We start from the raw sequence: 27084 nt of genomic DNA on the forward strand, positions 1-27084 counted from the left end.
CTTATTGTATAAAGATCATAATTACAAAATGGTCTCTTATATGGAAAACCCCAGGTGTCAAGCCTTCTGGATAACAGGTCCCATGCCTGTACATAACTGCAACAGGGCCTCAGTTGTTCATGCCAAATTAAGGCAATGCTCCTTAAAGGTGATAGAAGTGTGCAGTGTTTAAGCACATCTTAAGTCTCACATAATCTTACCCTTTAAATAGGGGGAGAGCTAAAGGGTTAAAGCACAGTAAACATAATACAAATAACCTAGGGCAGATTTATTAAGGTCGATCTGAGAATCACATTTCCAATATCTGATTCTGAGTCAATCCAACTGGCTGACTGATTTTATTGGCCAACACTTGGATTTATTATCCAAAATCAGTAAAAATAAGTGCTAATTAGGGATGTCAAATCACATAGAAATCTGTTGGCAATGGCTATTACTATAATAAATATTGGTACATTTGTATGCATCCTGGAATGTCTAAAAGTGTCACTGGGGGTACAGCACTTGTAGTCGGCAATTTACAAAGTAGGGCCACCATTTGGTATGCCTTCAAAGTCTACATGGAAACTCATCTGTATTTGCCCTTAGATAATTTACTATCATTGCAAATTTCAGGTTAGTTCAATGTGCTGGATGTTCTACACCATCACCCTACTAAGAGATACTCATTCCTCCACCATGATATTCAATCATACAATATGGTACTTTGCACTTGACGTGTAATAGCTTGCACTTGAAGTGTAATGTCACAGGCCAAATTAACCTTGCACAGCAATCACCACTCAACAGAATGATATAGATTTCTCTTATTGATTTAATAATGACATCATAAATTACTGAAGCTAGGGTATTCCATCCAACTTCAGTGCTCATTCATATCCTGATATAAAACAACCTGATTTTACATATATGACAGCCCAGCAGTGTCCAACATATTTCAAAAATGGGACCCATTTCCAAAGCACCAAATGCCCAAAGAAATAAATAGTATTAAAATGAAGATGCAATTCAAAATAGTGTATGAAGCCATTAGGCAGTACTAGCAGGGATATACAAATTACTTGGAGGGTTCTTTCAGACCTGTGGTCCCCAGGCTGAATTGGCACTGGTCTTAACAGGGGTTCTCCTGCCATTAGACAAGGTGAGAACCAGGGAGGAAAAAAAGGTTTACGTTTTTAAACCTGAAATTTGGCTCTTCTGGAGATGTAATGGAGATACAACCCCATCCCCCTGGACCCACTCCGGCAAGAGATGGATGAGATGAACTTTTAGATTGTAAATTCTCGTAGGCAGGGCCCTCCTTAAATCTTGTATCATTTATAACTTTTTAATTAATCTGTACATTAAGAGTATACACCCATTTATTGTACAGCACTTGTAGAATATGCTGGCATACAATTATGTTACTAATACATTGTAATAATAATTCTTAACTCTTTCCGAATGCAGAAAAATTAAATCAGATTATTACAGAAAGTGGGCATCAGAAAAACAGAGAGAATTCCATGATCCTTGGGTGTGCTTACACGACTCCCTGTTATCTTTGCAATTAAAGAGGCAGCTAGATTTTGCAATCTGTCTCGTATAATACATAAAGTCAGATTAATAAAACATGACCAGTATACACAAATCTAGCAACTAAACTTTGAGGGTAGAGTCTCATTGCGCAGTTTCAGCTACAAGGGTTGCCACTGAAACCATGCAGAAAGGGGGGTGGGTAACATAATCTGTGGCAACTGGAGGACATAGCTATTATTATTATAAGGTTATTATAAGGATAGGCCCTGCACTTGACAGCCATGAAGTACCACCCTCTTTAATTTAATTTAAAACTCTGATTAGCAAGAGCTCTTCTCCCTGTCATGGTTTATTAATGCCCTGTCATTGCTTGATACATGCCTTCCTACTTTACATTTTGCAGATTACAATAGCACTTCACAAATGAAGGTTAATAACAAGAGTTGTGCTTTGCTAATTGACTTTGCAGGGCGACTAATCCTGGTATTTCTCCACATGTGCCATTAGATTACTGTCACATTAGTAGATTGGTAGCTGCAACATTTAGCTGGCTATAAACAGGTTGCATTGTTTCCCAATGCCAGAAACAAGGAGCAGCTGCAATTTTCCAGCATTCCACCACTGTGCCATTAGCATTTCATTGTGTATGTTATATCTTTTCTACATAGACAAAAGTATTATTTTCAAATATCTCTGCAAATCATGGGACAATACTTTGGATATCATACTAACAGCTCACACATGGGACAATACTTTGGCTATCATACTCACAGCTCACACATGCGACAATCCTTTGAATATCACACTAACAGTTCACACATGGGACAATACTTTGGATATCACACGAACAGCTCACACATGGGACAATCCTTTGAATATCACACTAACAGATCACACATGGGACAATACTTTGGATATCACACGAACAGCTCACACATGGGACAATACATTGGATATCATACAAACAGCTCACACATGGAACAATCTTTTGAATATCACACAAACAGCTCACACATGGGACAATACTTTGGATATCATAAGAACAGTTTACACATGGGACAATCCTTTGGATATCATACAAACAGCTCACACATGGAACAATCCTTTGGATATCATACTAATGTGCTAGAGGGCCAATGGGTCACGTACTGAGCATTTTTGTCAAATTGCATTAAACTTGACCTATCAACCTTTCAATGCTGGTCATACATTTATTTCCCACAAATCAGTTTGGTTGCACCAGAGATGCTGATTGTGGGGCGTACAAAAGGCTGATATAAGGGTCATATACTTACACAAATGTAAAATGCGGTTTCAAATGCAATTTATGTTGTTTGTTTTTTTACCAATAATGCAGTTTTCTCCCAGAATACCAGGGTAACTGTGGCCACAAGGAGGAGTTGTGTCTGATGCTACTAGGGCCAACTGGCCAAAATGCCCACGAATGTGCACTGACATTTGGTCAACTGCTTATAATTGGTCAGGATCAAGTAATTTATGGCGCTCTGTGCCAAAAAGACACCCGAAAATACTCTATTTGTATTTTGAATTCTTTGAAAATCTGATCAGCAAATGACTACAGACATTTAGTTGATTACACAAAATACTACACAGTTTTCAAACAAAGCCATCAATTAAGGACTCAGACTGTCATATTGACATGTTATCAACACTTTATCTATCTTTAGCTATTAATTCATATGATAACAAAACTGTTCTTAGGAAGAAAAGGACAGACTGTAGTATATGTATCATGAAAATGCCTGGGCTGAATTTACTTTTTAGGGCTAGTCCACACGGGGAGATAGCGACGCGTTTGCGGTCGCGGCGACAAAGCGCCGCGACAGTCGCCGCGACCGGCGCAGGCGACAGTTTTGTATGGGCGCCTATGTAAAAACGCCTGTGCTAACCACACGAGGCGATGCGCTTTTCAACAGTCGCCTGAAAATGCCTCGCCAGGCTTTTTCAGGCGACTGTTGAAAAGCGCATCGCCTCGTGTGGTTAGCACAGGCGTTTTTACATAGGCGCCCATACAAAACTGTCGCCTGCGCCGGTCGCGGCGACTGTCGCGGCGCTTTGTCGCCGCGACCGCAAACGCGTCGCTATCTCCCCGTGTGGACTAGCCCTTAAGTGATTTTTTCAGATTATTTTTTTAAATGGGAACTCTGGCTTCCAAACCATAATTTGATAAAGAGGCCCACATAACACAGAAACCCCTAATATACCCATCACAGTTACCTGTTTCTTCAAAAAGTATGAATAAATGCCATTTTCTATGCTGAAATCCAGCTGTTTAACAGTTCTTCTCTTTCTGCATCATTTGAAATCCTGGCAGGGAAGGAGGAACTAAACACTGATGTTACAAATTGTAACAACTTCTCCACAGCTTACAGACAGCATGCAAGAACTACATAACCCACGATGCATTGCACTGTGATGTTCCTTTCATTATTGAAATCACGTGAGCAGGGAACAGCTGGCTGTTGATACAAAGTAACAGTAGTCAGCCAGCTCAGCAAAGTATTCAGAAAGATCAGCAGAAGAGCAGGGGGCTAGGCTTAGGGAACTGTCAGAAACCATTAAAAAAAAGTCTGCATATTTTTTAATTGATGTATATTGCAAAGTTGCTTGAAATTATGTTTATGTATATATAGAAACTAAAAACCAAAGTAAAGGGCTGTTCTGCCCTGGCCTTGTTAGCATACATATGAGGCGGTAACCACAGAGAAGGCTGTATGGGGGAATGAAGATGTTTTTTGCAAAAGCAAATAGAACTTAAATAAGACATGTACAGTAAGGCAGGGGTGTCCAAACTTTTTGCAACAAGGGCCAGATTTACTGAGGTGAAAATGTGTGGGGGCTGACCATTCAGCATGACATCCATTCCGATGTAGCTAGCTTGTGATCAGGATCATTCACTCCTGGAGATGGATGCGTACACAGTGTTTAGGAAGTGGAGTCTGTTTGGACTTATTCTCCACATCTTATTTAAACAAGAAATCACGTAGCCATAGCAGTAATACTTGGGCTCATGATTAGTGAAATGATCTACCACTTGGTCTATATTGCTGCCTGTGTTCTGAAGGTGTTAGCAATAGACACGTATTGGCACGGAGTGGCGTGCCGCTCTCGCATACGTCTTTAGTTCACTGTACTGGCACGTCAGTATGTTTATTGCAACTTCAGCCCTTAAAAAGTATGTGACGCGTCTCTATATGGCAATTCGTGTCTATTGCTAACACCTTCAGCACACAGGCAGCAATATAGACCAAGTGGCAGATCATTTCACTAATGTGCCCAACTATTACTGCTATGGCTATGCAATTCTTTATTGCACTGTGCTGGGGGGGCCACATTATTATTAATTTCATGATGGAGGATGAGGGCCAATGTAAATTTGAAAACGGCCCGCAATTGGCCTGCGGGCCTGACTTTTGAGCTGAAGTTATGTTTTTTTGGAGTTCCCCTTTAAGGTCTGTTTATGCTTATTGATTATAATGCATGAGTGATATTACTACTTTATTACTACCCTGCGCGCTTTTTTGCTATTTTTAAGCGTCTTCAATAAAGCAGTATATGTTTTAATTTAATGGTTCATACCCGTATTATACTTGGAATCGGTTGAGCCACACTATTACCTCATTCCTTGATGATTATTTTACCGCAGCCAGAGCGGATCGTGTTGCTCTACCGGCAGGCTGATTACCTATGAGGATTCAGTCCCCGCCAGGATAACGTCTCCTTTCTTCTCAATTGATATTACTACTTTAAAATATATATTTTTGGATATGCCTGCAGTAAGGCAATGTTAGGATCCCTAAACCTCTGGTGCAATACAAGCCATGCAAACGGATTACATTAGTTTTTCATTGTATCAAAGGTACCCTGTATAAAAGGGGAGGCATGGCTCCCTAGTCAGTGTAACAGAGTGAATTGGAAACAATAAGCAGTAGTAATTGGATGATTCCCCATGGACAAAGTAATCTTTCACATGAGACGTTCTACAATGACACTATTTAGTGCACGAGCACCTTTGAAGAAAGCAAATACATTTGTGTGGTCTGCAGTGAGTGGTGGTGACAGGTGCCATTACATAAGAATTTAAAACAGTTGGCATTGTTTTTGCCACATGCCTTAATAGTGCATGCCATACATACATTAAAACAAGCTGTTGTGTAATGATCCTGAAAAGATAATGTGCACCAAGGAGCAAGTAAATCTAAAGCATATCATTCTCTATCCCAGAATCCAACTAGCTAGAAGCATACCCTAAAGGGCCCCCAAAGCAAGGGATGTAGACTAGAACTCACTGGCTTACTCACATGTACCTTAAATATTACCCTCAAAAGTAAATGCACTAAAGCAACACATTCTAAACATCCCCTATAAGTAATAAATATCATTAAGGTATCATTCTTAAAGGTCAGTTTTTGCTTTCCACAAAGAGGTGCATTATACAAAGCACAGAACTTAAAAGGATTCTGGCAGATGGGGAGACTTGTCGCCCCGTGTTTAAATCTGTGCTGAAACGGGGAATACATCTACCCAGAATGCTTTGCAAGTACCCTAACTGCAGGGTTAGTATTACAATGTAGTCCAAGAGAAGGGAGCTGTGATGTTCCATTCTTTATTGAAATCACGTGTGCAGGTAATTGTGTGGTTTGGATGCAGGCTAAGGACAGATAGCTGTTGATACAAAGTAAAAGTAGTCAGCCAGCTCAGCAAAGCAGTCAGAAGAAAACAGCAAAACAGATCAGAAGAAGAGCAGGGGGTAGGTTTAGGGAATTGTCAGAAACCATTAAAAATCATGTAAAGTCTGCATATTTTTTAATTGATGTATATTGCAAAGTTGTTTGAAATTATGTTTACTTTTCAAAAAGCTTAAATTATGTTTTTTTGGAGTTCCCCTTTAAGGTCTGTTTATGCTTATTGATTATAATGCATGAGTGATATTACTACTTTATTACTCCCCTGCCCGCTATTTTGCCATTTTTATGCGTCTTCAATAAAGCAGTATATGTTTTAATTTAATGGTTCGTACCCGTATTATACTTGGAATCGGTTGAGCCACACTATTACCTCATTCCTTGATGATTATTTTACTGCGGCCAGAGCGGATTGTGTTACTCTACCGGCGGGCGGATTACCTATGAGGGCTCAGTCCCCGCCAGGATAACGTCTCCTTTCTTCTCAATTGATATTACTACTTTAAAAGACTATTATTATTACTTTACAATTGTGACATTAATCCCAAGGAAAATGAAAGGTAGACTCACTCCTCTTAGAACCAGGCCGCAGTGTCTCTTCAGGTGCCCTAGCATTCTCTGTACTGCCTGGGTCAATGCATTAACAGTATAGAAATTCTTTGCTGGTTTCTGTACCAAGCAAGAGCAAGCGCATGTGAAGCATGGGCACAGCATGAAAAGTACGCTGGGCCAGCACATTTTGGGGGATTTTTCCAGGATTTGAAGTAACCAGCTAAAATCACTGGGGTGATGCCTAACAACAGTGATTCCTTTAAACAGTCCTTTAAAATGATATAATGTGACCTATGTTAAATGGCAAGCAGATTTCAAGTAAATTCTTAAATTACAATACTTGTAACACTTGTTATAAGGGCCTTACACTGCACCTGCTATAACAATGAAACTACTGTCAAAAAATGTGAAGCTTTCGTGAGTTAAAATATAACAGCAATCATGAAAAGCCTATTTTAGCTGAAAAAAAGGTTTATTTGGGGTCTTTGGATCTGTATATATAAAAAAACATTGTATGTATATATTTATATAAATATATATAAAAAAAAATATATATATATATGTGTGTGTGTCACAGCACTCCCATCATTCTTTGTGTTGATTTAATGAGGTTTAATTACATAACAGCAATATATATAAGAAGTCAAACCTTTCTCGTGCACCCTGAAATCCGCAGTAAGTTTCTTTATTCAGTGGTGCTGCCATATAAAAATGTTATATATATATATATATATATATATATATATATATATATATATATATATATATATATATATATATATATATATATAGTGAATAAAGTACCCCCTCTTGTAAAATATAAAGATATTATAAGTTACCGAGGCCGAAGGCCGAGTGTTTTTATACAGGTCATGGAACTCCGAGGTAACTTCTAATATCCTCATATTTTACAACTGGGGGTACTTTATTTATTATAATACACAAATTTCAGTGAGTCATTTGACAGAAATGACATCAGAACTCACCGTTTATAACTGATGACATCAGAACTCACCGTTTATAAGGATATAATTTACAGGATATTCATGGATTTTGTGTATTATATATATATATATATATATATATATATATATATATATATACAGTATATATGTGTGTGTGCACATAAACACCTGAAAACACAAACACAACAGAGTGAGTGCAAGGCACACGGAAGCTGTAAGTATATGATAATACATAGGTGAAAGCTGTTAGAGAACAGAACACAGAGCTCTTAGAGAACAGAACAAAAAATGAACACATGGGAGGTGCATTAGGCTAATAGAGAGCAGAAAGTGATAAGCAGCGTATACTTATACATAATAGATGAGAAATACACAGACACAGATAACTGGACAAGAGAATGAAAAGCCTCATTGGAAGGAGCAACAGTGTAGCAGTCAGAGCCTGAAACATTAGGTTGATACTGAACAAAACCTGTAAGCTGAAAATATAACATTTTAATGTAGATTTAAAACTTTCCAAATGCACTATATCTGTTAGGAATTCACTAGCAATAAAGCAAAATGATAAGGAGAGTTGGAAGATTGACTTTCTTTAAATTCGAGGTAGAGAAACGAGATAAGGGAAGATTACAGGCTGAAAGATTTGACACCAAGGTGAACGTGGATGGCTTGTAGTGGCTTGCAGCGTAATTGTAATAGCACTAGCAGCTTTAGCTTGGATGAAAATTTGGCTAGATCAGATATGTCCTTCCAGGCAACTCAGCGATAATCATGGGAAGACTGAAAGAGATAAGCAACATGTCTGGTACAACACAACATTGCTGAAGGGAAACAATCCCAAATAAATCCAGAGTACAGTATCCTACAGTGTAGATAAGAGATGCCCAGCCTGCAGACCAAGGTGATGTTGTACTGCTTGGAGCTGCATTTAACAATATTGAAAGATTCATAAACCATAGCCCCCTGGACATCTAGAATAGTGTAGTTAAAGCTGGAAATTTGAACGAATATAATCATTAATATCAAATGAATTTACTTTAACTACTGTATATATTTAATTATATACGCTGTAAATTGTGACCAGTCATTATACCAAGAGGAGGTGAATGTTCATCAGAAAGTACCTGTTGCATCAATCAGTATATTTTCCTTTGGTTGTGCAATGCTGTGGAATATGTTGTTGCTTTACCAATACATGTTAATAAAGGCAATGCTAATAATGCTACTCACTTTTGACCTATTAAGGACCAGACAAGGGGTCGTATGAATAAAATACAGCATTCCCACGGCCCCCTGATCTGCATAACAATAACACACAAATTATTACATATTTCCACCTACACACACACCCTTGGCCACCTCTTTATTGGCTCCGCTTTAGAAGAATTCTGTTATGTATTCTCAAGGATACTATATAGATCAGCCATGAAAAATATTAATTGTACAACAAGCATTCTATATTATGAAATGCAGTTGGCTCAGCAGCATTCCAACAAAGCAAATCAGTATGAACAAACATATCTGCAGAGGACATTTCTCACATGTGAAAGACTATTAAGTATGGTTCCCATATATTCATTCGGAACCTTTCAGAGCTTTGAATTTATACAGACATGCACAATTCAATTGCTGGTTTATCTGCATCTATGGTGAGTTTACTGTTCATCTGGAAGTGACACTAAAAGAGATGATATTCCAAGCAAACTGATTTAACTACAAACATCATCTGCATGTAAGCTGCTGCCAATAAAATATTTCAAATATTTTCAGAATAGATAGGCATCTGTTTATAAATGTTAAAAGAAAACCTCCTTTTCATTAGTGCAAATTATATTTGTGCAGTAATTTCTTAATAATGACACCGTGTAGCCTGGGACATAACAAGGAACAGTAAACAGTGGCTTTATCATTACTCTAATATTCAAACCCTGGTTTCAGTTCAACATAAATTTCCCTTTAACATGTGCCCTGAAGTTCTTCATTGGCTCTACAACCCTTCAACTCGTCAACCAATTACCTTGATAAAATATGTTTATCTGGTTTTGGGAACAACAGACTTCTGCAGCATCTCGTTTACACTCCATACATCACAGATAATAATGGTTCACACTCATTGTTGCAATAGTAAAACAATTATAATTATGTGATCATCTAGCAATGTATGTTGTAAAATCTGTACTGTCAATGAACCCATAGAAACCATTCAGAGAACTGCTATGGGTTGCTGTGGGTTACTAGACCTTCAATATTTGCAACTTTTATTAAATAAACTGCAAATGTTAATAAATATCGGTTAGAGTAGTGCTTGGGTTTATTTGAGTGGAGTTTAATTTAATCTCAAACCTGTCAGGCTTTTCATAAATCACTGAGGGAGTGATCTTATATTTTATGATTTAATTAGCATTGCAGATTTATACACAAAGTCAGCCAGATATACTACCCCCACGCTGGATTCAGCAGTTCTAACACTTCAAGCTAGCTGCCAAATTGCACTGTACCTTAATCCTTGCTCTGCCCACAGACCAATTACACATGCCTACCTACTATCATTCTGCTGAGCCCTGCAGCCCACTGTGCAAGTCAAGTGCTTGCCAGAAACAGCAACCTGTGTCAGTGATTAAAGAACAGCACCATTTCCACAAGTGGTAATTTAGTGACGAATGTCACGCATGGTAGCAGTAGGAAGCGGCCAACTAATTATGCAGTCTGGAAATATACTCAAATTATAACATAAAATGGGGAAAAAAATTACGGAAGATATTATGGCACTACACTAAAGTCTAGTTCTCCCAAAAGACCTTAGGTAAATTTTCGAAGGGTAATTTCTCTAAGGGAAAATGGTGCACTAAGTCAGTCTAAGTGCTATTATAGGTCTTTTGTTAGGAAAAAAAATGTAACAAACTATAAAGCAGATTAGTGATACTGCTGGAAGGAGAAAAGGGAATGAATGCTGAAATCTGCTGCTCTGAAGCCTGTGGACCCCAGACTGGCACCCTCTTATGCAACTACTGTTCCCTATATTGTCTCGGCCAAAAGAGCATTTTAGAGTTGAGTCAAGCAACTATTTTTCGCTCAAAGAATACTGTGATAACCTGCCTGGAGTTGAAGCCTTGGAGCTGTGACTCATTGCCCAGTATAGGTGTATTTCTATAAATACTGGGTGCAATTTGTTATTGTTTGACCTTGCCTGTCCCTGTATCGTCTGCCGCCTGTCCTGACCCTTGCCTGAACTTTGACTATTCCTTCGGATCCTACTTTGTACCTCGATATCAGTGTGTTTGACCGTGGCCTGTGACCTCGATTACACTTCAGCTTCCTGATACAGTAACGTATTGTCTGTTTGGTTTTGACCTGGCCTGTCCCTTGACCATGCTCCTTGTTCTCTGTTCCAGTTATACATTATGGTTCCCTTGCCTGCCCAGAGCTTTCCCCTTGGTCCTCTGACAGAAGTGCGAGACTAGACCGGGTCCTTGGGGTTTACTCTGGATTTTGGGATACCATACATAACATTATACTAGGCCAGACATGAACGCTGAAGGAGCAGCTGACTCCTCTGCTTGCAAGAAAGCAACCCTGGCAAATCTCCTCCAGAGTGTCGGGGAACAAGAATCCAAGCGGGTAACTATGCAGTAGAACCCAAGATTCCTTTCCCGAAACGTTCACAGAGGATCTTAGCAAGTTTTCTGCTTTCCGGGAGGCATGCAAGTTACATTTTGTATTCCTACGCCACTACTTTCCCATTGAGGGATCTCGGGTAAATTTTGTTATCACCCTCCTCCAGGGGGATCCTCAGCTATGGGCATTTAGTATATCCCCTATATCCACTGATGATACAGCCCGTCTCTCTAGAGGCAATGGCAATTATTTATGATGATTCTAACCATGACGCCTCTGCCATTGCAGCAATCCGTAACCTCAGGCAAGGCAAACGGCAGGTTGAGGATTATTGTACTGAATTCCGCTTTTGGGCAGTAGAGACAGGCTGGAGTCAGTTCAGAGTGGGCCATTCAGATGCTATCAAAGATAGCCTTGTTAACTTTCCTGCTCCGTCCTCCCTTGATTCCCTAATGCACCTTGCTATTCAAATTGAAAGGAGGCTTACGGAGAGGCGCCAAGAGAGAACACTCTTTCTACCCCTCATGATATCTGCTTAGAATTAGCACCTAAACCTGAAGTCTTAGCCCCTAGGCCTTTAGAGGAACCTATGCAATTGGACTCTACCCAAATAAACAGTATTTGGTCCCATCGGTCAAAGTATTTGGTATTGATGGAAGCTCCATAGGATGTGGGTTAGTGTCTTTCAAGTCTGAAAATCTTTCTATGTCCATGGGTTCTAATCACTTAGAACAAATTTTCTTTTTCGTTATTGACAATCCTGTGATCTTAGGTCTTCCCTGGTTACAAAAACACAATCCCCAAGTGGAATGTGTTAATAATAAGATACTTCATTGTGGAGATGGCTGCGAGGCTTCTTGTCTAAGACCTTTGTCTGTAGAACGGTTTATCTTCATGCTATTCCGGCTCCCCCTGGTTAACCAAACTCAATCCCCAAGTGGATTGTGTCATTAACAAAACCTATAGGCCGGGGAAAAGGCAGATACCATTCCCAGGAGTTTTGTCTCTAGTCCTCAGGAGAAATCCAGAGTGTCTGATCCTCGGGGGGGGGGGGAATAATGGTGGCAGCACTGAGCCCAGAGTTGTCTGAAGCCCAGGTTCATTTACCATCTAATGTTCCTCCAGGCAAGTTCTTTGTTCCGGGCCACAGTAAATTTTCTAAGATTTGTCAGAAGGTTCAAAGCTCCTTTCCTTCTGCAGTAGCTGCCCAAAAGAGAGCTGCTGGTAAGCATCATAAAGTATTTCCCAAGTACCAGCCAACCAGAGCTGCTCCACAGAATTCTCCTTCTTCTATTTCTGTTGATGGTCAGCGTGTATGTTTGGTACAGAGGTTAGTGGATTCCAGAGGTAAATTACAATATCTGGTACACTGGAAAGGCTTTGGTTCTAAGGAAAGATCTTGGGTCCCAGCCTCTGTTATCCCTGCTGACCATTTCAAAACAATTTCAGGTGGGGTTCCCTGGCAGGTTAAGGGTGTCCAGTGGCCCCCCCTTAGAGAGGGGGGTAATGTGACAACCTGCCTGGAGTTGAACCAGTGTTTTTGTGCTGTCTGTGTTACAGCTGCTCTATACAAGCAGACAGCTAAGGCCCTGGTTCACTCCTATGCCTATGCTTGCTATTGCTATGAAGAATTGCTTGTTTCACCTTTTGCCAATTTGGCCACAGGTGATTTGTGTAAGCAATTTGACTGGATAAAAAAAACCCTACCCTGCTCTGACTCATTGCCCAGTAGGAATATTTCGGTTGTTCCTGGATGCGATCTGTTATTGTTTAAGCTGTGTTTGACCTTGCCTGTCCCTGAATAGTCTTCCGCCTGTCCTGACCCTTGCCTGAACTTAAGCTATTCCTTTGGATCCTGCTTTGAATCTCGATATCAGTGTGTTTGACTTTGGCCTGTGACCTCGAATATGCTTCAGCTTCCTGATTCGGTACTGTATTGTCTGTTATTGTCTGGTTTTGACCCGGCCTGTCCCTTGACCATGCTTCTTGTTCTCCGTTCCAGTTATATGTTACAGTTTGCTTGCCTGCCCAGAACTTTCCCCTTGGTCCTCTCGCGTTAAGTCCTGGTGGCTTCTGAGTAGCAGAGGGCTCCTCCTGAAGCCAAAGGCAGCTGCTTAAGGCAGAAGTTCACATCTTCTTAAATGCCAGTCCTTACCTGCCAGCTAAATTTTATCTAAGCTGTAGCCTTGCCTCCTGGCCACATTTACCCTTTATTCTGGCCACTGCAACTTCTTCTCACACCATACATCTGCTCTAATCCTACCCAGTCACTTCTTTATGGGAAATCCCACCCCTTTTCATTGTAGCAATTATGAATGGAAATAGTAGTTTAAGAACTGCTGGCTGCAGGCAGGCTCATAAACAATGGACCATAATATTTTGCCCGGGAACCACTATGGACAGGACTGTATCTGTAAAATTTTGTATTGAAGGTGATTGGCTGAGAAAGAATTTTTTCTACTATATGCCAGAGAAGATGCAGTAAGAGTTGCTTCCAATGGGAATACATCTGTACAGACAACCTTCTAACAATTCTTACCCAGTCAACTGTAAACTTGACAGCAGAGTTTTCAGGTGGGAATTGGGTGAAAATTTGTAATGACTTTTGAATGTGAGTCATACAGGCTGCAATATTGGGGCAGTTTCATTGTTTTTCAAGTTTTGTTTTGTACAAAGGGGGGAAATGTGGTGGCAAAATAGCAAAATGCCCTGTATTCAGTTGCTGTTAGCTCATTAAACTCACTCTCTGTAACAACCCACCTGTTTCAGCTTCTTTTTTCCTTGGCAGTAGTCTTCAGCGATATCACAGACCTATAAACAACAGAGTCTCATTAAATGAGAAAAACATAGTCGTGTTTTTCTTATATTTAGAAGCTAATAGTTTAGGTTAATATGTATCACATTAATTACTTTGTACAATGCCCTATTTGCTAGAATGCCTAGCCTAATTGTTACTTCTCAAGGAACCGATGCATAGAAAAGAAAGTTCTAAATAAAAATGCAAGTTGGCTTTGTTGGTTCATTCTAAGATTAGAAATATTCAGTGTTCATGGAGTGTTCACAATAAATAGCATATATTTATGCTTGTATCGGCCTTTAAGGTCATTCAAATAAGCTACAAGCAAAGACAATAAAATGTTTGGCCCAGATTTCTTTCTTATCAGCAGTCAATCTGCAATGCCAGTCTACCAGGTTAATAGGGACAATATGAGCAGCTCAGCCAAACTCTAAAACAAAGGAAATCACTATTAAATAAAGAGAAGCTGAAATATTATAGCTACCCTTCAATCACCTGACAAGGCGAAAGCGATTTCTATATAATCACTACCTTGATATAAGCTGCTACAAAAAATATCATTGCCTCCTGTGTGCAAATTATCATGTGTTCACTTTATTTGGAGGGGCGCTGAGACTAAAATAGCCTTTAGTTAGTAAATGCCTCTTTGCTGCTTGAGGGGGGCTGCAATGCAATTTGACTTGACAGTCAAATGTAGAGGAAGAAAAGGAAAACGAGTTTTTATTTCACTGTTCTGCCGAAAGAAGGTACAAATGCGAGATATTTTAAGTTACTACTCTTAAATAAATGTTACATTGGCTTCATTCTGATGACCTCTCTTGGGCTTGGCAGTTCCAATGTAACAGTTTTATGAGCACCTGCTGCTGTCCAAGGGTCAAATAACATTGCAGCCTTTACGTTCATTCCTTCAGCCGGCAATTTAACAATGCACTGCATTTCCCTAAGTGAATCTCCAGCTCTCAGAACTAGCATCTAGTTAAATTATTTACAGTCTTTGAGCTTCAAAAGGTGACATAACTTTCAATGCATCTTGAAGAGTGGGAAAAGAATCTGGAGAAATTAACGTATTTGTGCCATTAACTACTCTTTCTAAATTTTAACTCTTGTCTGTGAAATGTGAAAGCCACAAGTTCATACAGTATATACTGGACTCAGACCTTGGGTATAGGGAAGCATTAATTGAGAATACATTATTTGTGGTGCAAACACTGAATATTCTGCCATTAAATCACAATCACCTATTTTATTTTAGTTATTACAGTACATATTTAGTAGTAATATAATAGTAATACTGAATGAAAAATATATTCTTAAAAAGGCTGCTGCAGTAATAATATTTGGATGAGATTACTTTTAGCAATCACCCATTCCCTGTAAATGCTTCCAATATGCATCCCCCACAAAGAAAAAGAGACATTTGGAGTTGGGACAAAGATACATCTCTGATCAACTATCATCCTTTTCTACTAAAGAAAGATACGAATTCCTCAACAGCTGCAACCCATTGGAAGTCTGTGAACGAAGGCGAAAGGAGATATCACAGATTCACTTTATGAGCCACTTATCACACATATCATATACTGTACATGATTTTGACAGAGGTGCTGTGAGAATACAACTTAACCAGTTACATAAGACTTTGACACTGAAATCAAATTAGGTGATTTAACTATTAAGCCTCTCTTTTTTATCAAGGAAGGTGTGCCCTGGCTAAGGTGTTATCTATTTTTAGTGGCAAAGAAATCTCTTGTGATACATTGCCACGGACAATGTGATTACTTTACATTGAAAAAAAACAACACCCATTCTCATGTTTTATTGTTAAATACCTGGAAGGAGGACATAATGGAGCAATATGTGACAATACAGGGCAGTCATGGTCTACTAATCACTTCCTCAAGCTCTACTTGTATATCCTGATCCAATTTTTGGGCAGCCCTGGATTAATGTTATTGCTATCACACACTAGAACAGAATGCTGGAGTACAAAGCCCAGGGGCACTTTTTATTGTTCATAGTATACTTTTTTGATTACAATATTCTGTGATATAGCTATAAAGTTGACCACGCATGGCCAGATTTGGTTGGGGGTTTGCCCATTTTAGACCATTCTACAGCTACTTCCTAGCAAAGCCTATCCTATCAGATCCCTATTAATCCGTATCTATCCCTACCATATCCTGCCACTTCCCAGTCTGTGCCTAACTGGCCTAAACTTTGGTGATATTATGATCTGGCCCAAACCCTTCTGAAAAACATCACAGGTAAGTGAGACGGTGTGATGATGCCACCAATGTGGAGGGGCTGTCTGCAACTGGATTCATACTAGCTGCTTAGGGCACCATTAAAGCCACCAATCTGGTTTATAATAAAGTAGAAAGAGTCAAAAACCTAATCCAGCATTAGGACAAGGCTGCCAGTGATTCACTGAATCATTGCCAATCTCACATCTCACTTAAAATAAAGTCTTCGCTTGCTAAGCCAGACCTCACTATTGGCTATATTGAGCTAGAATAGATTAGAAACACTCCAACCTGGCTGGACTGCAGTCCATAATGAGAACCATTCCTTCGCTTTTTGTCCATTTTAAACTTTTTAATCACGTTGAATAAATACACAATATACTGTATACTGTATCTCTATTATCAACTACGTCATGTAAACCAAACAAAAGCTGGAAAAATGAAAGTGTTCTTCATTATTCATTTATTGGAATGATATTTTTATATCACAATTAAGCAGGATTGAGCTAAAAAAACTTTTTAAAATGGTTTCAGAGTTTAATAAGTGTCAGAGGACACGTTTCATATGGAATTGATAATGTATATTGATTTGAAAAGAGCACGTGGTGCTATAATGTAAGCTCCCAATGCATTTTTATGTTGCTATTTAGGGAAATAAAAATCAAAGCAAATGGCAAGTAATCGTAAGAGACACAATATAGATAACTGCCTTGGCCTTCCTACTAATTAAAAGAATATAGTAAGTAACTGTAATTATTCTAATAGATAGCATAATAATGACACATATACATTATTTCTATGATTAGGGGAGCATGTAAATGACTAATGAGCCAAAAGAAGGTTTTCCGAGTTGATTTCATTGCTTCCGCACATCAAAGTTTTGGGAAACACATGTCTTGGCTACGCTGCAGGCCAAACTGGCACGGGGGAACAATCTTAAAACGTGCTCATTCTCACACCCTAAGTGAGGCATCCCAAGGTTGTTTTTGTGCTTGCCATTTATTATATGAGATGTTTTAAATTGCTCATCTGCTGCTTAGGCAGAATATCAAGCTGCAGTGAAACTGAAGCTGAAGATATTTCAAGTTGGTATAAGCACAACTTGTTTCTATAGCATATTTATTTTTATTTGCCTGACCCATGGCTATGAAGGGCTTTGTGCATTTCATTTAATAAACAAGATTACTTAGCTGTTGTTAGATGAGTGCAATTTGCTTCCACTACTGTAGAATTAAAACTCCCATCATTCCTCCTCCCAAAGCTCTGAATTCAACCTATTACCTTTATAATAAATAAATAAAAACTTCAGCAGGGGTCACGTCTTAACAGGATAACAGCATGCCCTGGTGATCCCAAGTACAGGAATAGTTATGTAAGTGTAAATTCTGCAGTCCCCCTGCTAAAGAGTGACAGGATCCAGGAAGATGCCAAAAGCTGTGGTTCGATAATAAAGTATATAATAATAATAATAGAGCATATATAAATAATAAAGCATATAATAAAGAATATATCATGTGTGCACAACACATTCCCACATGCCTGAATTAAGTCTTAAGACAGGAGCTGCCATGTTCATTGCACTGAATTACCAATCAAGTTGTTATAATTACATAGTGATGATTAGTTCTGTTATGTGGGCAGTGCCTCAGCCTTGACATTCAATATGGTGACTTAAAGTAAACATTCATGGGTATATACATATTCAAAACCCTGTTTTTCGGATGCAGACACATTTTTTTTTGGTTTTCACACACTTACAGCCGATCCTCAAAACAATATTTAATTCGAGTATCTATTTCTTGCCAGGACTTTCTGACCAATGAAAGTGAGCAGTCATGAAGCTTTTCTTTACTTTACAGTATGTGTGCTTATCTTCAAGAATAACGCTATTGCCAACATTAGTTCTTTTACTTGTATGGATTGCTTTAAGACACTGCTCCTGCTAGCTTGCTGGACCTGCTCTCGATATAGATAGATAGACCAATTAAACCGCAAGTCAATACGACCAATAAAAATCTTGGCTGACGTGGACAAATGGTGACTTTTTTTTTATCTCAGCATCATTTGCAGATTGGAAGTATGAATAATAAAAGTATAGAAGCATCTCATGAAATGTTCTGTGCTAAGGAGAAGCTTTTCAGCAATCTAAGCAACCTGTGAAATATTTAAAGGTCTGTAATGTGAATCTTGAGCAGAAATCCCTCTGGAACATGGTTATCTTGCTTCCTTTTATACTGTGCAATGTTATCCAATTGCATGGAAACTGCAGCATATACAGGGCAAGAAATATCTACCTTGCAAAAAACGATGATTTAACCTAAACCAGTAGACCAGTCCCAGACCAAAAATCACATGGGGATGTGACAGTGACAGAACTATTAGACAAATGTAACTATGTAACAGGTATGGGCTCAAAATTAAGCTGTTTAAGTTGGGTCCCCATAACTAGATAATTATATCTTGGATCTCAAAATAGAATCCCTGATTTAATCTGGATCCCATTCAGAAAAATTTAACAAACCCCATTATAGGGGCATCAGTGACTTAATCGTTTTATTTGAGTGTAATTGTTCCATGACTGCTGATAAAACCACAGTGCATTTCATGCATTGACGTGCAATTAGAAACATGCTTCATGACAGCTTAATCACTGATTGCTGTGCCATACCTGTAACCGCTGATTCTCAGATTTGCCCTCTCTCACGCACAGAGGGAGAAAATACCTCCCAGACATTTCCAGATATCCATTATCCATTAGTTTCTAATAGCACAGGGTGAATTCAGCAAGTGAAATTCTGGCTTATCATTTCTCATGCACAGAAGGAGAGAAAAGCATCATCTCTCTATTCAGTGTGCTCCTACAGTATACCCACGCAATCATAGCATAACAAGAAGCATGTTGTGCTTTTAAAGAAAGACAAATTGGTGAGTCTCATTACTGTGGGCTAGATGTGGGGCTTCCTCATAGACGGACAGATATTAAAAAGAGCATTATTCTACAAAGTAAGCTCCTTATGGACCTACTGCAAAATCCTCCTAGATGGATTTACTGCTGAATAAAACTTATGCAATCAATGTCTTTGTGCAATACAAACATTTGTCGATTTACTCCCAGTGTCCCTGGCATACAACATGACACACTGGAGTTGCAGTTCCAGTGTAGCTGGAAGGCCACACATTAGCCTAAGCGCATCCCTATGCATGCCACAAGTTTGTCAGGTACTATGTGGGTTTTCCAGTTTATTATGAAATCTGGTTTGGGTGCTACAGCAATAACATCTGTACAAAAAAATGAATTGTCCAGTTTATTTAACATGGCCCTCTGTTCTGCAAAAGTGAACAACGTACAGTCACGTATGTCACCAATTAGAAATCATTGGTGCTATTTTTTATTCTCTATTTATAGAGGACTTATATATTCTACAGCACTTTACAGAAATGATACGTTATTCACACGAGTTCCGGCCTCAGTAGAGTTGACAATGTAAGGTTTCTATCACCCTTCTCTCATGCACTGCCTCCTGTATCTATGAAATGTAATATATTCGTGAGAATATGACAAAGATGCATTCTAAATCCCATAACATACACCAGTGCTGTAATTAGATCTCTCCATATAGTGTACATAGTCACACCTCAATTTTACATTCCTAGACTGCCCCATGAATTTCTTGCAGTCCCAAACGCACAAATCTTGTTTAACTTTTCAAAAATGTATTGCAGTTTTTAGCACATTTACCCTGGTAACCCAAGAAGTTTAAAATCAAGGTGCTACTGTACCCCTCCCCCTCCGTATCACAGAAAGATGCACTGCGGTGATATTAATTTTATTTCATTCCACTGCTTTTATATTTAAGAAATTATTGCTAAAATATGTTTACAAATGTATTCCTGTTATGATGAGTAGGACTGCAGGCAAACACAGCTGTGCCCCATCAATCTCACAGTACCAACGAGACTGTTCATGGCAAATATATCATTTTGCTTAGCTAGAAACAGAAAAATACTCTGCCAGGCTTTAGAGGACAAATATACCCAATTATTTACCTTGCTTTCCCTGCATACTGTATCTTATTTCATACACCAAACTGCTTCTGTTTGTGTCATTTATGTATTTGAACCGCTACATACTAATGGTTACCTTTATTCCTTGCCTTATCAGAGTCATTTTCCTTCTTTTGACTTCAATGAAAAGCCTTGTAAAAATGCATTAGCTGAGATTAGCAATAGGCAGCTGCCACCAACATATATAAGCAAATATGGAAACAAGGTAATATTTCCCACAAATACCTTAATGTCCAGTTATTGAAACTAATACATTGGATTCTTTTTAGCTCCACATGCTGAAACAATACCTATTATCTTTGTGCAGTGTTTTGTGTGATATCAGCAACATTTGCCCACAATAAGGGTCAGGCCACACAAGGCACTTTGGGGAGATTTGGTCGCCTGGCGACTAATCGCCTCGTTTTTGCGGTTTGCTTGTGAGGCAACTTCGGGTAACTTAGGAAAACGAACTGCCGTGTGTGATTTCTGCCAGCGTTTTTTCATTTTTTTAATTTTTTTTTCCCTGACTCTGCCGGCGCAGAGTCAGGGAAGGCATTTGGGGAGATTGGTCGGCACAAAGACGAGGCGATTAGTCGCCAGACAACCAAATCTCCCCAAAACGCCCCGTGTGGACTTACCCAAAAAGCTAAAGCTGATCAAACCCTTCAAGAGTCCCTTATCTCTCTTGGGACACTTGACCAGATTTGGTGCACTGGATAACTAGGTAATTCACTTAGCAGGTGACATGATGAGATTTGAAGGAATGCAAAAAAAAAGAAACTAGAAAGCCACATAATAAAACATATGGACAAGACAGCAATAGATTTTCTGCTAGTCCATCGTATTTCCTAAGAGTTGGTCCATGCAGGAATTACAGAGGGTTCCATCTTTATAGATCACTTTCAAAAATCCATAATGTGTTCCAATGTTGTCTCTAATTCCTTCTTGGCTATGTGCGTCAAAAAAAAAATATTTTACACTTGTATGCACATTTTTAAAAACTGTGTGAGCAGGTCAGAATAAATGCAAAACGTATCTTCACACACAACACATTACTTACCTGCTGAACTAACTTGCATCTAGTGAATCATGCTAATGCCATGCACAAACCTGCACAAGCTTTATCAAAATTATTGGTTATGGGTAAATTGTGAGCAAGCTGAATATTATTTTGCTGGAAGTCTAGGAAAAATGCTGCATTGTGGATAACAAAAAAAGTATGTTAAAAAATGTAAAAATTTAAAAAAGACCTGCACTGATCTGAATGGGTAGACTTGATACCTTTTAACCTGCAAACAGCACAGAGCTCTGCAGTTTGCATTTTTATGTGCCCAGACTCGCTACCTGATCTGAACCACAACCCCACAAAAAAAACAAAGGTGACACCTTTGTGAACTGTAATTGACTTCATTAAAGACATGTAGGAAGTGAATAAGGAGTAAAGAAAGAGGCTGCTCTGATGTTCTTCTGCTTAGGAATACAATTAGAAACCTTTCTCAAATCTTTCCTAAGCAGAAGAACATCAGTGCAGCCTCTTTCTTTTTCCTGACAACTTCCTTGACTACTTGATGGTCAGGCTGGTGACCAGCAGGTTCCGCTGTTGTAACGAAATCCATTCATATTAACAGTACATGTATCTCTTAATATCTTGGAATGAAAAAAGAATAAATAATGAATGTAATTTACAAAAGTTCTTAGAATAGCACCCCCATTCATTTCACATTCACTTATTTTAAGGGGCCGATTCACTAAGGGTCGAATTTCGAAGTTAAAAATACTTCGAAATTCGACCCTCGGATTGAAATCCTTCGACTTCGAATATCGAAGTCGAAGGATTTAGCGCTAATCCTGCGATCGATCGATCGAAGGATTTTTCGTTCGATCGAACGATTAAATCGTTCGAATCGAACGATTCGAACGATTTTAATTCAACGATCGAAGGAAAATCCTTCGATCAAAAAAAGATTAGCAAACCTATGGGGACCTTCCCCATAGGCTAACATTGACTTCGGTAGGTTTTACCTGCCGAAGTAGGGGGTCGAAGTTTTTTTTAAAGGGCAAGTACTTCGACTATCGAATGGTCGAATAGTCGAACGATTTTTCGTTCGATTCGTTCGATTTCGTTCGAATTCGAACGAATTTAACCAATTCGATGGTCGAAGTACCAAAAAAATACTTCGAAATTCGAAGTATTTTTCATTCGAATCCTTCACTCGAGCTTAGTGAATCGGCCCCTAAATGTTTACTTATACTTTGGATAAGTAAACCTTTAAAATAAGTGAATGTAAAATTGATGAGGGGTCTATTCTAAGAACTTTTGTAATGTACATTCATTATTTATTTTTCTTTAATGCTAAGCGTGATCAAAGATAAAATGTATCCACTTTGGGAGGTGACAGGGTTATGACCCCTTTGATAAACCAGGACCCTATGGGAATTATTTATCATTATTAAAAGTCCGAATTTATCTCAATATTTTCTGCTACAAACTCCGGTCAAATAGGCTCTGTTTTTTCACGCTTATTTATTACATTTTCCCGAAAATCAGGTTTTCATAATTTTTTCGGATTTGTCATCAGATTTTCACGATTTTTTCGGATTTTTCACCCAACAACTCAGATTTTTGCCCGAAAACTTTGAGGTATTGCACGAACCAAACCGCATATCAAAACATCATTGGGACTTCTCCCATTGACTTATATGCAACCTGAACAGGTCTGAGATGCCGATTTTCTGATTCTGACTTTTCCATCCTCTGGGTTTAATAAATTCATGATTTTTTTAAAAGTCTGATTTTATAAAAAAAAACAACGAATTTTTCGTGATTTTTCAGTAGAGTACTTTATTTAGAAAAATCCATTTGACCTAGTTCTAAAGATTTAACATTCATGGTATACAGTAGTCAATTGTGTGTAACCTTTAGCAAACTCTAAGGACAATCAGTTAGAAATGCTTCTCAACTATACAATAAACAGTCTAAGAGGTACAGAGAAATAGCTAGTCTTTCATTAGTCACTGCAAATACAAATGGTCAGCATGCAATCTACTTATGTGGGAGGACAAACACTATAGAGGGGGCTGACTGCTGTTTTAAGATATAGAAATAAACTAAGGAAAAAGCATTTGAAAAGCAATTTAAATAGAAGCTGATTTATAATGTGTAATTTTCTTCTTTTTTCTTGACCAATTTAGCTTTCATTTTATAAAGGGTCACAACACAATTATAATATACCTATATCAGAGTCAGCTACTGTGCAGTGACAATGTGGAATTGAAAAGGAAGTATTACAGACCTCCAGATCTTTGTTATTTTGTGCCACATGGTCTTACTTATGCTTGGTCAGAATTGGAAGCGTTGAAATTCTTCTAATATTCAATTAATAAATCCTATACAATTATTTAAAGAATAGTATAAAATTAAAAGACAAATATGGTATCTGAACTACAGACATGTCCTTCATTGCCGCTGATATCTATTTGGAACCTGCATAAAAACATTAGGAAGGTCAAAATTTTGATAGGAATGACCGTTGGCCATGAACCGTGGAAATTCTCTTCTTTTTTGTTGGCTAAAGAAAAGGGTAAGTTATGACCACAAGTGCAGCAGGCTAGGTGCAATTTTGAGTATGGTACAATTATTTTTTTACTCACAATGCAGCATATCAGTTTACACTGATAATTTTAGTGTGATTTCTGGCATTCGCCATGAGTGGCTTGTGCACTCTTTTCTTACGGTAGAACTGCAGTAATCAATGCAGGCCCATGGGGGAGCTAGAGCTACAACCTGGTTTGGAGATGGAGGTAGCTCCAGGATTCCTCTGCATTAATAAATGCAAGTGTGTGGAATTCGGTATAAGAGAAAGACAGCAGTGTGGCGAATTTTGTGGCCGCTCAACTGCACTTGGTCATGAATGTTCCCTAGGGTGTTTTGATTACAACTGCCATCGAAGAAGACCAAAAGACACAATTGATCATCATCAGCAGACAAAATGCCTCTGTTAATCTGTTATTGCTCATAATTATTTACGAGCAAATCTGACCCGCCAAATAATTTGCGAAACTGTAAAAAAATTCCAAATAAATTGAAGTCTATGGGCATCTTTTTGCTGCGAAACCTGGTGAAATATTTTGCTCATAACTACTCGTAATAATATTGAATAAAAAGAACCCTGGCTAAGGCACACAACAATAACAGGTGGTCCTCCTCACAAAAACGCTTAAGAAATCAAAGGTGCTTTCCATGAAATAACATTAGAAGCAACAATATGCGGACAGGGCGTTTGCCACTGTTTGATATCAGCAGTAAAATCCCTGTGTGTGCCACAAACCTCAGAGAGACACGTATACAGTCTCGCTATTTCTTTATCTTAAAAAAATGCATTTACTTAAATATCTACAAATATTTCCCTTTAAATGACTGACCACCAATAACATGCAGATTATAAATATTCTTACAGGGGCAAATTCACTAACCTCTGAAAATTTGCCAGCGGCGGCATCGCTGATAGCGTAACACTTCGCCAGGCGTAGATTCGCCAGGACAACGCTAATTCACTAAAATCCGAAGTTGCGTCCAGGGTGCTTAACACTGGCGAAGTTGAGCTAGCGTTACTGGGCCAAGCGAAGCGGAGTTGCACTAGCGTTGGCTAATTTGCATGTGGCGGGAAGTTAAAGTTGAATGGACGTATATGTTGCAGCAAATACATTACACTACACAAGCCCGGGAAACCCTAATAGAACAAAATAAAGTTGTTATATTGCCCTAGACATGAGCCCAGTGTATAGTTTATGTGCCATATGTTAGGAAATGTAGGGGGAAGCCGGTTACCTCAAAAAAAATTCACACTATTTTTCAGTCTATCACCCTGAAAAATGTTCAACTATTTTTTGAGGAACTCCTATCTACTCTATTGCACTTCGCCTGGTCTGAGGTGGCGAAGGCAAGTCTGGCGCAAAAGGTAACGTTCAGTAAAATCTGCATCTTAGTGAATTTGCGTAGTTACGTCCATTCCAAGCCAATGTGGAGAAACCGCACACCTCACAAACCTAAGCAGAGCTTCCTGGTGCTCGGCGGTAGGGGAATCGGCAACCACCCAGTCAAGGTACGTGGAAAGATCACCTGCACACAGGAGTTTGTCGACTCCTTACGTCCATTCGCCAGAGCGCAAATTCGCCAGGCGTTAGACACTTCGCTCCATATATCCTTCGCTAGCTAATTTACACCGGTGATCGTTAGTAAATCGGTGAAGTACAGAAATGACGTCACGCTGGTGAATTTTCGCCCGCGTTAGTAACTTCGCCCTTTAGTAAATTTGCCCCTTAGTTTGCATGATAAAAGCTGATAAGCAAAGTAAGTAAGTTATACTTTCCTCACAAGAAAGCGAGAATTAAAATAATGTTTCCCCACAGGCACGAGTACAAGAAGAGCTTAAAGAGTTATTGGATATCACAGATACAAATCAAGAAGCCTAATATTTGCCTTGGTAAATTCTAGAAAACGGAATTTTTCAGAGAAAAAAATCTAACTGAAAATTAATAAATAACAGAAGTAAAAATACTGCAAGATGGAATTCATATCTCTTTAAGTATACAATTGCTTTGAAATGTTTGCCTTGATAGTATAAATTCCTCCTTCAACACTTGTCACTGTGCTATATTTATCTTAGATAAGATGTTTTCTCACCCATCTTTTATTTTAAAAGCAACAGTAACCAAAGTGATTATTTCACATCTCAGCAGTAATTTCATTCATTTCTGGTGTAATATATTTTAAGGCTTTGTGCCTTGGGCCCACACTGACTTATTGAGTCCCCAACATTTTTTACCCATGAGCCACATTCAACAGTTGGGGAGCAACACAAGCATGACAAAAGTTCCTGGGGTACCAAATAAGGGATGTAATTATCACTATATATTTGATAGCCCCCATGTGCAGTGACATGCTTAGTATGGCAGCACATCTGGTTTTATGAAAGCAAAACTTGCCTCCAAGTCAAGAATTCAAAAATAAGCACCTGCATAGAGGCCACTGGGAGCATCAGCCAAGGGGTTGGAGAGCAACATGGTCCTCACAAGCCACTGGTTGGGGATCACTGCTCTAGAACATGGGTGCATGCACATGCTATGACATGTATTCTTATTTAATCAGTTTTACATGTCCCTAGATATAAGGCCACACATAAAAATTATAACAGCTAATCATTCAATTAAAAATACTCCCATGTTTAGAGGAGACAAGACTCTATCATGCTGTCTATCCAACAAGGAAGTACCCCAAACAGCTAATCAAATGGTCCAAACAACACACACGCACACCACAGTCAGTACATGACATAACTTAATGGTTTAAGGTTTGCAGTTTTCTAACCCACTTGTGGCACCACTGCTCCCATACATAGTGTGAGTCTGCCACTTTATAATATCACTGTGGTGCATAAGCAAACACACTCTTTGTGGCTCTTTGCTGAAAAAGGGTGATGGCATGAAAAAGGTTTGTTTATCTGTTTGTGCTCCCAGCTCCATGAAATTTTCAATTTAATGAAATAAAAAAGAAGCAACAGAAATGATTATGTGCTGTTAACTTATATCATAGGCCCTGACATAAAAAGCTGTTATGCCTCTGCCATGTTGATTTAGTAACT

At 38.8% G+C, this 27084-nt stretch overlaps 1 long non-coding RNA gene across 1 annotated transcript in view; it reads right to left on the minus strand.

Annotated features, from left to right (window-relative positions):
* The window catches only part of LOC108709789, a 90300-nt gene that overhangs the window by 44255 nt on the left and 18961 nt on the right, over positions 1 to 27084 (minus strand). The window contains exon 3 of the long non-coding RNA XR_005965894.1: positions 14117 to 14167. This is a non-coding gene — a long non-coding RNA (uncharacterized LOC108709789). The remainder of the gene's footprint in view (positions 1 to 14116; positions 14168 to 27084) is intronic.

Source organism: Xenopus laevis, chromosome 2S, assembly GCF_017654675.1.
Source record: "Xenopus laevis strain J_2021 chromosome 2S, Xenopus_laevis_v10.1, whole genome shotgun sequence".
Taxonomy (NCBI): domain Eukaryota; kingdom Metazoa; phylum Chordata; class Amphibia; order Anura; family Pipidae; genus Xenopus; species Xenopus laevis.